Source organism: Fukomys damarensis, unplaced genomic scaffold (assembly GCF_012274545.1).
Source record: "Fukomys damarensis isolate Sample0158 unplaced genomic scaffold, DMR_v1.0_HiC HiC_scaffold_17, whole genome shotgun sequence".
NCBI classification, from domain to species: domain Eukaryota; kingdom Metazoa; phylum Chordata; class Mammalia; order Rodentia; family Bathyergidae; genus Fukomys; species Fukomys damarensis.
The window spans coordinates 54,868,580-54,881,410 of NW_022900929.1; the positions used below are offsets into that span (position 1 = coordinate 54,868,580).

Genomic DNA, 12,831 nt, shown 5'->3' on the forward strand with positions numbered 1-12,831 from the left:
ATCACATGGAAGAAGATACAGAATTGCAATGAGACTTTAAAGTTGTCTTTCTCTACTCACTCTCTTTCTTGAGAAAGGGGTGGCTCCAAGTTGCCCAAAAAGGCAGCCCTCTCTCCTGTGCTTTGAAGAGATCCAAATGAGGAATTTCCATAGCTTTCTGTGAAACTATCTTGTGCCAACCCAACACAGTGAGCTTGTACAATTCTACACGAAAACATTAAAACCACCCCCAATTTTCTGCTACTACCAAAAATGTCACCAGGTGACCCAGTTCCTTCATTCAAATGTTATTTTTAGTGAGTGTCAGAAAAAGAAAGTATCATTATGAAGCCGAGAACAAATCCTCGGCATATGCCTCCCTCTTTCATCTGTACCACCCGTGGAGGAAGAGTGACACTTGGCCAGTCTCATACAAGAAGATGGAATCTGACTAGAGCCCCAAATAATCACGCTTCAGTCAAAGGATAGCTCTGTCTTTTCTCTTGCAAAGAAAATCAAAACTGTCCCCAAATTAAGTTCCTAAATGCATAATAATTCTGCTAAGTAATGGACTCGAATGTAATTTATCATTTCCCCAGAGACAGAAATAACGTTAATAACTATAATTTGGATGCAACTGCTCTTCAGATTTACAATCCATCCAACAGACTGTATTTGTTTCTATGTCTTCTATGAAAAATCTTAGCATTAACCTGTGAGCCCTTAAAGATAGTGCATGAAAATGAAATATTATTAAATCTCCCACTGTGTTCTTGTGGTAGACAAAATTGCTGGTCATGCTTATCTCTGCTGATGGCTGTGTGTGTGTGTGTGTGTGTGTGCGTGTGCATGTGTTTTCGTATGACTCTGTGTGTGGTCTGGGGACACTCTATAACTTAGATATCTACCTTCTACTCTCTCTAGTGAATTTCCACTTTCTATTCTTTTGTTCTTATAAGCCAAGAAAGACAAAATGAAGGTTTTTCTCAATTGTCAGAAACCCAGTTTCTTGCCATCTGTTTGCCAAGATACAAAGAAACAAAATTTTTCAAGATAATACATAGATTCGATGAAGGCACTTGGCTTCTTTGGATAAAGTATGACATCAATTTAACCAGAGAGCAGGTTCAAATCCTCCGGGGCCACCTAAAGTCAAACAGTGATGAAACCAGCTTTGTAGTCGGTTTATCTAACATCTCAGCCTTGATGAACTGTCTTCTCAGTGTTTGCTGTTGGCCACATATAGGAAGCCACATAACATAAGTTTGGCTCCTTGAAAATCTTTCTTTTTCTTTTTTTGTTCTGGGGATCGAACTCGGGACCTTGCGTTTTTGAGGCAGGCGCAGAACCACTGAGCTAAATCCCCAGCTCCATAAAACTCATTATGGAAGACATGCCTCAAAGGTGTGGCCCTTCTGATAGGAAATTTTATCTGTATGGTAATGACTAAACGACAGTGAAGTGCCAACTTGATGCTTATGTAAATATAAGGAACTCAATATCTGTACACAGATGTGCATTTTGTTCAATATGATTATTTTTTATACCCAGTAGAGCTTAGTAGTTAAGACCTTGAGCTTCAGAGTCAGAGACTATTTAATTCAAAACCCTCCTTCACTTTTTACTAGCTATGCCTCCTTGGACAAATTAACGGACCTCTCTAAGCTCCTTCTTCCTCTATGTGTTTGACATTTAATACTACACAGCTCATTATCATGAGGATTATATGAAATGATGCCTGTGAGGCTCTTGGCATAATACCCTCCCAGGATAAGAGTGTTAGCCTAATTTCTCTTGCTATAACAAAATACCTGACTGGGTACTTTATAAAGAAAAGTGATTTATTTTGGCATATAGTTGTGGACACTGGAAATTTTAAGATCGGGTCCTACATCAGGTGAGGACATTGTCCAGAGTCATGACATGGTAAAGGATATAGAGGGCAAGCAGGTGCATGCAGAAGAGAAGTACTTGTGTAGATGAGGAGGTGCCAGGCTCACTTTATAGCAACCCACTCTTGAAGTAGACTATCCTGTTCAGCAAAAGCAAGAACTTACTCTCTTGGAAAAGGAATAAAAGCCCCACTTCCCAGTTCCACTTCATTGGCAACCATATTTTATTATGAGTTTTTTGTCAAAGTATCCAAACCACAGCAATAATCATTTAGTAAATGTTAGCTGCTGCTATCCAGGATCATTTACTTTTATAGATAATAATGGTGCCCACTGCATCAAGTTGTTAGAAGCATTAAATGAGATAATCCAAGTGATAAGCATTAATGAGATAATCTGGTTCCTAAACCATAGTAAGGACTCAATAAATGCTGTTCATAATGATACTGATGATAATGACAGTGCCCAGAGAGGTGAAATAATTATAACGAATTCACACAGTTGGCTAATACATAAGTGGGAGATAGAATTTGAGTATAACATTACTTTTACTAAAATATCCGTCTATATTAAAGTGTGAGCTAAGAACTTGTAAAAAAATAATTCTTCCCAAATCATTTTTTTTCCTCTCAATACCACCAATTTCTTAATATTTGAAAATATTGCTTCTCCTTCCTTTGGGGAATCCAGGGTTTTTTTTTTCCTAGAACCATATTTCCAGTAAATTTCTTGTACTTTTGTTCAAACTATGAATTAGCCATCTTTTCATTTTTCAGAAGTTAATTTGTCTTTTCTCATAGAGAAAGCTCTGGAAAGTTAGTGAGCACCAGATCTGGAGACAACAACAAAGCCATGCTGAGATGAGGTTCAAAATGATAAAAGCTTTTGCATCATAGAGCTCCAGGGCCACTCACAACAGCAGAAATTGCAGACTGTAAAGATGCCAAAGTTAAATCCTCAGATGCCAATGGTTCGCAACCCTCCTGCCTCCCACCCCACCCCAAGGTACTGTCCTAGGAAAAATCTTTGAAAAACTTGGAGAAAAGCCTGAAATAATTTCAAAGAACATTAACCTCAAAGTGTCCCTTGGTAGTAAAGTTTTCCTACAAGTTCAACTTTAATCAAATTCATTTGAAAAAATTTAAATAAAGAGATATGATAAAGGACACCTATTATCACAGTCAGCAAGGGAGAAAAAGTTACTATTTTAATTGCAGTAATTCATCATGGTAGTTTCAGATGGCTGGAGATGGGAAAAGCACATTTCCTTAGTTACTGGAAAGATTTTTTTCTTCAATTAACTCATTTGGAATTTTAGATTTTATTATAATTCTTATCATATTTATGGCAATTAACTATTACTTGGAATTAAGATAACAAACATTTTTAAAAACCATTCTTACTATGCCAACTGGTTCTTACAAAGGACAATAAGGCCTAAATATATCTCAGAGGTTATGAAAATAATCAAACTTATTTCTCAGTTTGTAGAATGGGAGATAAGTTACAAAGCAATGGGTTGACAGAAAAAATAGGTCTTGAGCAATACTGAGCACCAATAAAGTAGGTCATTTCTTAGCATGATCAGATATCAGTGGAGATGCAAAGCAGTCTGTCTCCATGGGCAGGATGCTCACACACCCTAACTGAGCTTCCCTGGACTCAGGGTGGCAGGGGAAAGAAGAGGTGGCACCTATTGCTCTTGGTTCCTGTTTCAAGCAGAATGGTTTATGGATCATCTGACCAACCATGTGGGCAGTCCTTGCTCATTTGCTACTTTTCCACACATGCCACTTGGTACCTTTGCCTGCTTCCCATTAAGCGATAAAACAACCAAAAGCCCTCACTTGAGATCTTTGAATTTATAGCAGACTTTATATAAATATAAGGAAAATGGAGAGATGCTAAACTCCTGAAACACGGTCAACTTAAAACCAAATTTAATATACCCCTGAGCTTAATATCTCTACTCCTGCCTTCTGGAATGTTCAGTCATCTGCTCTTCCCTTTCTCTCCTCTCTTAAGGGCCAGTTTCTTCCATTTTCCTACGCAGAGATATACAGCTAAGCCTTTGTTCCACCTTGTCCTTTTTGAATGCTATATTTGACTTGTTACCCGTCAATATGTTTTGTGTGCATTTTCTTTAAAAAGTATTTATTGAGTACTTACCATGTGCTCAGCCCCCTGAGCCACACACTGTGTATTTGAAGAGAAAAAGACATATAGGTTCTACCCTCATAGAACTTAGCAGGTGGTTCTCTTCACAAAAAGAATTCTAGTGACAACAGTTAATATAGTAGCTCTTTTCAAACCTCGCTACCTTATAAATTAGTATCTGAGCTTCCTAATTCATCACGGCATCTGATATTTTCTCATCATTATAATTCTCAAATGTGTTGGACCCTCATGGCAGTCAGCTATTCCTATCTCAAGTAAGTTTTTGAACTTCAGAATCAACAAAAGAAGAACCAGGTCTCAAAGATATTTAAGATGCGAAGAGCAAGGTGCATTGATGCACTCTTGAAATCCCAGCTACTCAATAGGCTGAAGCAGGAGGATCATAAGTTTAAAACCAATCAGGACAATTTGGTGAGACTTTGTTTCAAAAAATAAAAAAAGACTGGGGATGTAACTCAGTGGTAGGGTATTTTCCTAGCTTGTGTGAGCCTCTGGTTTCAATACCCAGTACCTCAAAAAAAACAAAAACAGAAAAAAGCTGAATCCATAGGAGATTATTCTGAACCATGGAACCATTTCTGAAGGCCTAAACATAGCCGCCATCTTCAGCCTCATTTTTGAGGGGATGGGGGTGTGGGAGGACCCACCATGCTCTTAGGAATAAGGGTCAAAATAAATAGCACATTGTGGAGGCATGGAAACATCATTCTTTAAATACGTTCATGCCTTAAATTAGAGATCTCCAAGACACACAAGCCTGAGGGCCAGAAGTTTGAATTAGCTCAAAAGGACTCTTACAAGTGCCATGCAGGTGCGACTGAAAAGCATTCAATTGGGGACAGCTAGAGACATGCAAAATGAGAATCTAAGCCAGGAGATTCTGGTACTTGGGACTAGAAAAGAAGGCCAGCAGTCAATGGGCAGATTGTGCTGGCTTCTTATCAGGCCTCATGAGCTAAATAGTGTGGGAATTGTCCAATATGCAGATGGAGAAAGAGCAGATTCTTGTTTTCTGCTAATGGCCTCATAACTACTGTCAAGTGAGAAGCAATCACAACAGGCAGACAGTGGGGATTTATTTAGAGCAGGAGGAATAAAATAGCTCACTTCAACCCAGGCATCACGCAACCAGGCCATACAGCCCATCGGCTGGGTCAGGGTTGTCCAATAGAACCCTGGCTGCTGAACAGTGTGAAAACACCAAGGCAGCAGGTTGTCTGCCCAAGCACCACCACCTCACTGGCAGGAGAAAGAAAATGCAGCCCTCTGGAAGCCCAACACATACCAGAATACTCATTTCAGTTCGATATTTTTTAGCACATTTCCCTTTAATGTTACAAATATATTAGAATATTACATTACATAATGCATTGCTTTTAAATAGAAAATGATTTAATTCATCAATTAAGTTGCTTTATGTGACCTAACCCCCCAATCTTTGTGGAAAAAATTTATATTCCAAGAAAATGGACTTGTTAATTCCTTGGCTATGAGTACTTGATACATGCTTACATATTCCCAGAGAGGCAGTGTGTGTGTTCTGCTTTGGAAAACAGCATAATGGAAAGGTATGTCGACACCAACAAAAAGGTTGTTTTGCATATTGTCAGGATAGGGAGGGGGCACAATGGTTTGAGTCATCATTTTGTCACTGCTATCACAACTACTCCTCCTTTCCAACCTGTGCCCTCATGTTAGTGTCATTTGAAGGTCATTTCTTGCCAATTCTCAGTCACTTTTGTCTCGTAAACAGCCACATACCCACCTTCTTAGTAGAATGAAAAGATACGCATTATTGAAACTCACTGTCTCAGTCTTTCACAGACAGAATCAGCACAGCCTCTGTCCTCTCTGGATAGAGGAATGAGGAATGTTCTGAGACACGGATGATCAAAGGCCTTTGGTCATCAACTTCTTCCTTTTTTATTTTGGAATGAAATAATGGGAATAAAAGGAGATGTGTAACTTCTATCTTTTCTAAAATAGCACAGAATATGAGAAGAAAGTAAAGTAAAAGAATCAAAAATCTAATTTCTTCTCCACTTTGTAATAGGACCACTTGGGAATCTATGTGAGAGAAATATGTGAGACACCATTTATATCTAAAAAGCCACGTCTTTAAAGAAAAACAGATTTTGGAGGACAAGTATCTTGGTAGAAATCTAGCCTATGTTTAAATCAACCTGATGACGCACACACAAATGATATTGCCTGAATGGCCCCAAATGGCAATTGATATGGTGAGAGCTAGGCCCAAATGAAGAAAGTTAATACAACTTTTTGCAACCTACCGTGGTCAGAGAATAATTGGCCAAATCCTTGGGAAAACTGTTTTCAGAGGAAAATAATTATAAATATGTTTATCACTTCATTACTGTTCTCTATAGTTGGAAATGCTACTTGAGCCACCCAGTAAAATGTCGGATGCATTCCATCATGAGGTTTAGCATGTATTTTCATGTGGCATGTACTGCTCAAGAGAAAGTGAAAGTACCTGCCAAGACTGAAGGAAAATGTCTGTCCTCTAGCCCAAAGTTTCACCTAAATGAATGAGAGTACTCATGACCCAGGATGGGATTACCTCAGTTTGAAATATACAGGAGAAAGGGTACGGACTAGCAGATGAAAATGTTGTCAGATACAGCAAGCCTGCCAAAATCCATAGAAAAAGAGAACTTAGCAATCAAACTTAAAATCACTTCTCAAGTTCCAGTCTTAACAGCAAGAAGAGAAAGTTGACACTCTGTGTTTGGAGGTGTTACGGCTTGTGTGTAGATGTCCCCCCTCCAAAGCCTCATGCAGTCTTAAGTTGGACTTTTTCAGAGGTGGCTGGATCAAGAGAGTGTGGTGCTAGGTTCAAGTATGTGATTACTAAATCGGTCCACTGACTGGTTTGGCGTAGTTCTGGCTAGGATTAAGGGCATGAGTGCTATACCTGCCCTAGGTAGGTAGCCTGCATAAAATATAAGGGACAGAAAGAGAGCTAATGTGCTCTCACCTGCATGCTTGCCATGGACTATTGCTCCTCTGCCATGCCACCCTGTCTTGGAGCCGCTGACTATGGACTGAAACCTCTACAACCTGTGATCTAAATAAACCTTTCTTCCTTTAACTTTAGGGGTCAAGTATTTTGTCTCAGTAATGAGAAAAGTAACTAAGACAGGAGGTTACCAAGTGGACACTGTATAATCAGGAATTTGGGGTATAAATGAGGTTCCCATGGTGCAGCTTGTTCAGGACAGAGAGGACAGGACACTGCTAACACGGTACATGGTAAATAGTTCTACTCACCCAACAAGCAACTGGGTAGTTACCAACTTTCCTTTTGTTAAACCAAGCCTTCATCTCAGAAAGAATTGCCAAGGTACCAGAGCTGAGATTCTACTGACCTAACTTGACCTTATACCCAGGAACATTCCATGCTGGAAATCTAGGGGTGCAGATAGAAGTTGTGAGGGCTTCATTCTGAGAGCAGCACTGTGGTAAGTGTGCCAGCTCCATAGGTCAATGCGCAGAAACTAGTCATAGAGTCTTCAAAACCACTGGCTTGCTGGACCAAGGAGAGAGGCTGGGATCCCTGTTCCCACTCCTCCAATAGCCGTCACTGTCCTCCCCTCAGACAGGGCAGAGGCAACGTTGCCAATGGAAGAGTGCCTGCAAACGCTCCCACCTTCCTATCCTCACTCCTAGCAGCTCCCAGGCAGCTGGGGGATCCTGCCTCCTCTCTCCTGAGGAAGCCATCTGATGAACAAACTCCCAATGCCTTGTTAATGATTCACCATGTGGTTTGCTGTCTCCTCCCGGGAGATCGAAGGGAAGGAATCTTTAATGGTGGAATTTCACAGACGCTTTTGCCCTTAGGAGAAGGGCTAAGGATAGACCCAACCACCTTATCCACCAGGAGAAAGCCTGCAACACTCCCAGCTCCACTCTTCTGATCCGGAGTTGGTCATCTGCTTCCCTGTTGCAAAGGAGGCCAGTCTTGCTGGGTAGGTATCTGACTCATGTGAAGGTAAAGGAATGTGGTGCCTTTTCTGTAGGCACCCAGCTGTCCTGGAGATTAGGGCGTCTGTACAAAAGCAAAACAGTTACCGAAGGGAAAATAGACTTACTTTAGGTCTGGATCTTGTGAGGAGCCTGCAGTACCACGTGGAGCATTAAAAAATAATGTGGGGATTACTGCCATCACTTCCCTGTTTGTTCTCTGACTCATGCTCTTGTTTCAGCGTCACGAAAGATGATGACCTTTCTCTTCAGTGTAATTTAAAGAGAGCTGATGCCTAATGGAAAATTTTGAGAAAGTTGTCATTATGAACTAATTCAATGGCACAAGCATTTACTGCAGGCTCTTTTCTGGAGAAAGAATTTCGGGGTGTAAACGCTGACACAAGGGAGGATGAATCGAGAGGCCTAGGGCCTCGTATCCTGCTCACATTCTAAAGTGGCCAAGATCAGGAACAAGCTCCCCTTCCAGGCTTAAATTCTCAGATTATCTTGCAATTTTCCTGGACCTCTAACATGCTTCTATTAAAAGAGAATTTTTCTTTCTTAAGGATATTTTGGGCAGTAGGCAGAGCAAGAAAGTTCAAGTCCGGACATTGGAGGTTTTTCCTGGCTGTGTTGATGACCTGGTGGGGAAAAACATATTCTGTTTTCTTTCACGTGGAGGTAATCATTCCTGCCCATATGGTGTCTTGTAAAAATGTTCAGAGGATTATGTAATAGTTAGGTGATAATCTGTGCTAAATGTTTTTTCACAAAATATGTAGTTAATTCCTAATCTGAAAATTTTTAATTATGATTCTATTTCCTGTGGCAGGCCTATGAAGCTGTGTACTAGGATGTGTTAGGAAAAGACAGCAGGAATAGATTTTATTATCTATTTAGTTATTTTTCAAAGCCTTGCTTGTTGGGAGACGGGTAATGAATGACCTAAGAGTATGAAGAATGTACTATACAGAGGATATACGCTAATTAATCTCTTCTGCTGAGGCTGGAAACAGAAGGCATAAAGGGACTTGTGTTAAAGCAAGAGAGACATAGGAAAGATGTAGTGAAGAACTTGCTGATTATGAACATTTTAAGTCACTAGGCAGGGTAGACAAAACCATAATATTGACTTTGGCCAGTATAGAAAGCAACCGACTGGGCATAGTGGCTCACACCTGTAATCCCAGTACTCGGGAGGCTGAGGCAGGAGGATCTCTGTGAGTTCGAGACCAGCCTGAGCTACATAGTGAGTTCCAGGTCAGTCTCAAAAAAAAAAAGAGAGAGAGAAGAAAAAGCAAGCAATGATGCAAGCCAAGTTTTGCACAAGGGGAAAGTCCTGGTTATCTGAGTTAGGTCAGGTCTGCTTTCTGGCAGAAATAGGCTTTGCTCCCTTGTAGCCAACACTCTGACTTGAAGCATGACTTGTGAGCATTTCTAGAGTCTCTTCCCTAGAAAGTTCTTTTTAGAAACTGGAGTCTTTCTCATCACTATGAAAATGAAGTTCCTGACAGTTGTCAGTTCTAAGAAGACTAGCTTTTTCCCTTTAACCTGAGAAGATTTTCTTCTCTTCTCTTCTCCCTCTCTTTACTTTTTATTCAGTCTTTGGACACACATTCATCCCAAGGGGCTCTTTCTGCTTCACATTTATTGAGACTACCAGGTCACATCACTTGTTTTCAATTAACCCTGAGCTATTTAAAGCTGCTATTAGGCCATTAGCTGCGTTCCTAGATGTCTGCCCTCCAGCCAGGCTCTCTCACTACTCTTGTTCTCTCCTACAAGCCCTTTACTCTCCTCTATCCCACATCTTCCCCCCAAATCCTGATGATTCTCTTTTCTTTGCTTCCCCTCCTCCCTTCTCCTCTCCTCTTCCCTCTCAACACTCTTCCCTTGCAAATCATAAATACTGTATAATATAAACCAAAATGAATGTGAATCACTCTGCATCTTTCAGAGCCAGGGCTAGAAAAACTAGATTGCTTCTTGAAATTTGCAATAAAATATCTGGCTGAAAACCACTTCAGGGAGGAAGGAAAACCTGAACAGCAGTTCAACTTTGTTTTTTCATTCAGCAAATATTTATTGAGCAGCTACTTATGTGGCAGGCCCTTGAAATTAAGACTATTGGCAATCCATAAGCTGAGAAACAGAGATAAAGAGTCATGCCCATCTGACATAAAACTTAAGATTAGAGAGCAAACATATAAACCTTGTTTCATTTCCCATCTTTATGAGGAATAAGTGATTCTAGATAATGTGTTCATTGCCACACACAAAAAATGCAGTCAGAGACCTTCTACAAATATGTTGGACATCACATAAGGGCCATCCTGGTTTGCCTTGGAATGTCACTAGGACTGTGAATGATAATTAGCTTCCTCTTTTCGGCCAAAGACCCTCTCAGCATTGCAGTGTCTGGTCCTTTCAAATTCTCTCTGAGCAACAGTTTCTCGATAATGTTAACCAATCATTTCCTATGAGTGAACCCTTCTCGATAATGAGCTCATCATCCCATCAGGTGAAAATATAGCAACACAATTAATATTTGGGGATGAAAATACATTGCTATTTTCTGAATAATGAGCCCTGTGTTCGTTTGGAACTGAATATATAGCAGAGGACCAAAATTTAATTATTTTCATGAGAACTGACAGACTTTACTTCAAACCAACTACACATCATTAAAACTGTGACAAGAGTCTGCAAAGCACCATAGAAAGGCTGCAGCTGTGGCCTGTCCAAGAGAAGGAAAGAAGCCTTATATTGTTCAAGTATGACACAACAAGTTTGAAATGGAATCATTCCATCCCCAATACATCTGGGTTCAATGCAATGATTCTCCCTGCTTGCCAGCCGGGTTCACTCACTGGTGAAAAGGAGGCAGTTCGCGAAGCAGCCAATTCTACTTGCTTTAGATGGTACTGGACTTCAGCGACTCGAGTGGGGGTGGTAGCTGCAGCAGAATCAGAAGGATGAACTCCCTCTGAGTCAGAGTCAGCAGGACCAACAGAATTTAGGAAAGCCGTATCCTGGCCAGATGTGCAGGAGGGAGAAGTGGGGGAGGACTTGACGGCAGGTCTAGGGAAATGGGGGTGGTGATCAACCTTTGTGACTGTGTAAGTGTTCCCTGCCCCGATCTGAGAGGTTGGGGGTGAGAGAGCATCTTCTCCAGGAAGCCTCTTCTAATTCCTCAGGTTAGACTGCTCCTCGGAACACTCAAGTTATCTTGTATACACATTTTTACCGGATGCTCCCTACAGTTCCTACCGTTTTTACTGAAATTGTCTGCCTTTTCACAGTGATTGACAAAGTGGTTTTTGAAGAAAGGTAATGTGGCTCTGTTGTAAATTAACCATGTGACCTGGAACAAGTCTTTCTAAGTCTCAGCTTCCTTATGAATAATAATATTTAATGGGGTTGATGTGAGGGACCAAATGAGTCAATAAAGGGCCTAACGTGTATACTAGTCATCATCATCAAAAATATCCATCATTCCCCGTAATCATAAGTTTCTCAAGTAAGTGTTTATATGTTATCTCCATCTTCTAAAAGCTCAGTATGCTGTCAATAAAAGTGCATTCATGGATTTTATAGCAGTAGCTGCTAGGCAAAGTGAGGGGTTACACATATGCCCTTTGGGATGATGAGTTAGCCTAGAAAAGGTAAAGGGTCAACAGTCATACAGACAATCTCCCACTGATACAGAAGTAGTCATCTACTCTTTTATATCTTTGCAGTTAGAAAAAATATGATGAGAGGTTGTGGTAGGAAAGACTTCTTCACAAGGATATAAAGAAAGCCAAGGATGGTGGCTTGTACCTGTAATCCTGGCACTCTAAGAGGCTGAGGCAAGAGGATCACAAATACCAGCCAAGCCTGGGCACCTTCGTAACTTAGCAAGACCCTGCCTCAAAAATTTTTAAAAAAATTTTAAAAAAGGGTTAGAGATGTGTGTGGCTCAATGTGTAGGCCCTGGGTTCAGTCCCTAGTAGAGCCAACAAAAAAGAAAAGGAAAAGAATACAGTATGATGAATCCAGAGATCTGATACCAGATACTAACTCTCAGTCACATCTTAGATGTGTCCTTTGAGAAGGATGTGACTCGAGGGGCCTGCCTCCCAGGAAATCTCTCCGATAGAGCACCCTTCTCCATCTGCAATGCATTCCATGGTCCTCTAGGGTAGTGTGGGTTCTCTTTCCTCTCCACACTGTGCCTGTGTGTGGTGTGTGCTTATATGGGGCTCAGTTCTAGAGAAAATTATTAGAAACTAAAGAGCACTTCTGATGGAAGATTCTACTAAAAACAGACAATCCACTTACATCTGGAGTGTACCAGTATGGATATGTCTAAGGGGAACAAAGTTGATAACTTCTCAGGCTCTTTTAAATACAGGGAATAATAGAAGTGGGGGGTGGATGGGAGGGAAACTCATGGCATTTCTGACCAATAATATTGCCCCTCTTAAAATTAGCATAGCTAGTGAAGTAAAGAGGTGGCTGCTGATTTGGAAATTTTTCATAGTAATGTTTCTCCCGGTTCATTAGAAATGTCATTAAGGCTGAGAATAACTTAAATTTACTGATGTAAATACGCTTTCAGCAGCCTTTCTCAAGAAATGAGATTGGCTTGCTCCAGGCACAATGGACTTGAAAATTAAAGAGGGAGACATCCATGTGACATGATAGCAAAAATATAGCCAAGCAGAAAGCCTCATTACTGCACAAGAGACAGAGGGGAAAATGCCTAATGGAGTTTGGAAATCTGGGCTCCAGTCCAAAATCTGGTATGCAT

At 40.6% G+C, this 12,831-nt stretch overlaps 1 long non-coding RNA gene across 2 annotated transcripts in view; it reads left to right on the top strand.

Moving 5' to 3' along the window:
• The first annotated feature begins 7,743 nt into the window (after positions 1 to 7,743).
• LOC104868691 overlaps positions 7,744 to 12,831 on the top strand; it is a 51,577-nt gene continuing 46,489 nt past the window's right edge. For both annotated transcript variants that reach the window (XR_782077.2, XR_782076.1), the window contains exon 1: positions 7,744 to 8,038. This is a non-coding gene — a long non-coding RNA (uncharacterized LOC104868691). The remainder of the gene's footprint in view (positions 8,039 to 12,831) is intronic.